This window comes from Oncorhynchus mykiss, chromosome 16 (genome assembly GCF_013265735.2).
Source record: "Oncorhynchus mykiss isolate Arlee chromosome 16, USDA_OmykA_1.1, whole genome shotgun sequence".
Lineage (NCBI taxonomy): Eukaryota > Metazoa > Chordata > Actinopteri > Salmoniformes > Salmonidae > Oncorhynchus > Oncorhynchus mykiss.
This window is the reverse complement of record NC_048580.1, coordinates 16,650,147-16,653,965: the sequence shown is the minus strand read 5'-3', so window position 1 is coordinate 16,653,965 and position 3,819 is coordinate 16,650,147.

Genomic DNA, 3,819 nt, shown 5'->3' with positions numbered 1-3,819 from the left:
GCTAGAGTTTCCATGTATTTTTGCTTTTTGTTTGTTACCCCAAGCAGGTTGTCCAACTAATCTAGTGGTTTAAATCATCCACTGAAAGAGCCTGAGTCCTTCCCTCAAATAAAATGACTAGATTGACATTGCAGTGTTGTACTAAATACAAATTCCCTAACCGTTGTATGTCTTTGTGTTATGGGGATCTGATAAGGATCCAATGAATAAATGCATAGAAAGGGATGGTTTTCATCAGTGGAATTGTATCTGTCATCGTGTGTGTGTTCAGCCTACAGAGTAGTGACAACCACAACAGACGAGAACCCTGTTGAGACGATACTCCTACCAGTCCTTGCATCCCACAATGCACTTTTTTCCCGGCATGTCTGTTTTAATTGTGTTCACCTCATCACCAATATCTGAGCCAGCTACACTGTTTGTTTTCCAACATAGATGGTGTATACAGTCTGGTCAATATTGATGCTTACCTACACTCAATACATCTGCTGGTTTCGCTATTTGTAGGCCAAAACATTTGGTGGCACATGTGTCAGAATATACACTGACCAATTCTGACCCATTCTGTGGTAAGCTATTACTCCCAAAATGTGATAAATTATCACAAAAAAAAAAAGTAAGTTACCTCTGTGAAATGTCTCATTATTCTACCTAGTTGTGGAGGAGATGGTGGTGTTGTCTGTACAGGCAGAAGTGAGCCATCCAGATGGGTGTAGCTCTACTTTGATGTGTGCAGGTCCAGACTTGGAACATCTGCTGCTTCTAATGAGGACTTCTAGTCAAGCCGGTGGGACAGGACAACCTCATGTCCCTCACACAGTCCAAATAAGAAACAAAGTACACACACACACACACAAGTCACAAAACATTTTCTACAGTCTCAGCAAGAATTGTCCCAATGGGCAATATGCAAGAAGAGAATCAAATGAATAGCATGGGTGAATGGCCTATATGAAAACAAATAGTGTAGTGACCATAATACAATCATGTTTCACAGGCAATGAGTCCTGCTATTCGTACAGTTCTTGACATGTTCACAACCAGAGTAGCCTTTGTTATGGCACATCTTTTAGAATTTGAACCTAAAACTGACTGGGATCAATTGTTCATGAAGTGGATAGGCCACTTGTTGTTAGTCACTAAGAATAGTAGGACAGAACATTTTACTCAATGTAACGTCCACTTGAAATAAAGGCTGCATCTAAACAAGCAGCCCAATTCTCATCTATTTTCCAATAATTGGTCTTTGACAAATTACATCAGATTATTTTATTTTTTTAAGGGGTAGATCAGCTTTAATATTGCTGATAGATTGTAGCTTTCATCAATGTAATTGTCTGCATCATTTCCAATCCCCCAAATATTTTTTGTGGTACATATACTGGACCTTATAGACAGGTGTGTGCCTTTCCAAATCATGTCCAATCAATCGAATTTATCACAGGTGGACTCCAATCAAGTTGTAGAAACATCTCAAGGATAATCAATGGAAACAGGATGCACCTGAGCTCAATTTTGAGTCTCATAGCACAGCAACTTTGCAGCAATTTGACCATGAATGCCTGATTCACACAGTCTCCTCTGAACAGTGGATGTTGAGATGTGTCTGTTATTTGAACTCTGTGAGGCATTTATTTGGGCTGCAATTTCTGAGGCTTGTAACTCTAATGAACTCATCCTCTGCGGCAGAGGTAACTCTGGGTCTTCCTTTCCTGTGGCGGTCCTCATGAAGGCCAGTTTCATAGCGCTTGATGGTTTTTGCGACTGCACTTGAAGAAACTTTCAAAGTTCTTGAAATCATCTGAATTGACTGACCTTAAAGTAATGATGGACTGTCTCTCTTTGCTTATTCTTGCCATAATATGGACTTGATATTTTACCAAATAGGGCTATCTTCTGTATACCACCCCTACCGTCACAACACAACTGATTGGCTCAAACACATTAAGAAGGAAAGAAATTCAACAAATGAACGTTTAATGAGGCATGCCTGTTAATTGAAATGCATTCCAGGTGACTACCTCATGAAGCTGGTTGAGAGAATGCCAAGTGTGTGCAAGCTGTCATCAAGGCAAAGGATGGCCACTTTGAAGAATCTCAAATATAAAATATATTTGGTTTTGTTTCACACTTTTTGTTTTGATGTCTTCACTATTATTCTACAATGTAAAAATGAAGAAAAACTCTGCAATGAGAAGGTATGTCCAAACTTTTGTCTGGTACTGTATATAAACACGTATCTTTTAAAAATATATTTATTTTATTATTTTCAGCTAACCCTACAACCCCTCCCCTAATTGGAGTAAACTGATGAACATCACCACTAGGGTTCTACTTCCACCTTATACACACTATATACATTTTACGGACGTAATATATTTTACAATAGTGATACTTTGTTTGTTTTTAGTCCTGTCGTTCCTCTCCCCTCAACATCTCCCATCTATTTCTGATGTCCATCCAGTTCCATTTGCCACATATTTTAACTGTGCTGTTTCACAAAAGTTCTGAACCTATATACATTCTACAGACAGAATATTTTACATTTGTTATCTTGTTATTAGTCCCACCCTTCGGCTCCATTCATCCCATCTAACTCTTAACACCATCCATTTTGGATTTCGTTTTGCTATATACAGTGCCTTGCGAAAGTATTCGGCCCCCTTGAACTTTGCGACCTTTTGCCACATTTCAGGCTTCAAACATAAAGATATAAAACTGTATTTTTTTGTGAAGAATCAACAACAAGTGGGACACAATCATGAAGTGGAATGACATTTATTGGATATTTCAAACTTTTTTAACAAATCAAAAACTGAAAAATTGGGCGTGCAAAATTATTCAGCCCCTTTACTTTCAGTGCAGCAAACTCTCTCCAGAAGTTCAGTGAGGATCTCTGAATGATCCAATGTTGACCTAAATGACTAATGATGATAAATACAATCCACCTGTGTGTAATCAAGTATAAATGCACCTGCACTGTGATAGTCTCAGAGGTCCGTTAAAAGCGCAGAGAGCATCATGAAGAACAAGGAACACACCAGGCAGGGCCGAGATACTGTTGTGAAGAAGTGTAAAGCCGGATTTGGATACAAAATGATTTCCCAAGCTTTAAACATCCCAAGGAGCACTGTACAAGCGATAATATTGAAATGGAAGGAGTATCAGACCACTGCAAATCTACCAAGACCTGGCCGTCCCTCTAAACTTTCAGCTCATACAAGGAGAAGACTGATCAGAGATGCAGCCAAGAGGCCCATGATCACTCTGGATGAACTGCAGAGATCTACAGCTGAGGTGGGAGACTCTGTCCATAGGACAACAATCAGTCGTATATTGCACAAATCTGGCCTTTATGGAAGAGCGGCAAGAAGAAAGCCATTTCTTAAAGATATCCATAAAAAGTGTAGTTTAAAGTTTGCCACAAGCCACCTGGGAGACACACCAAACATGTGGAAGAAGGTGCTCTGGTCAGATGAAACCAAAATTGAACTTTTTGGCAACAATGCAAAACGCTATGTTTGGCGTAAAAGCAACACAGCTCATCACCCTGAACACACCATCCCCACTGTCAAACATGGTGGTGGCAGCATCATGGTTTGGGCCTGCTTTTCTTCAGCAGGGACAGGGAAGATGGTTAAAATTGATGGGAAGATGGATGGAGCCAAATACAGGACCATTCTGGAAGAAAACCTGATGGAGTCTGCAAAAGACCTGAGACTGGGACGGAGATTTGTCTTCCAACAAGACAATGATCCAAAACATAAAGCAAAATCTACAATGGAATGGTTCAAAAATAAACATATCCAGGTGTTAGAA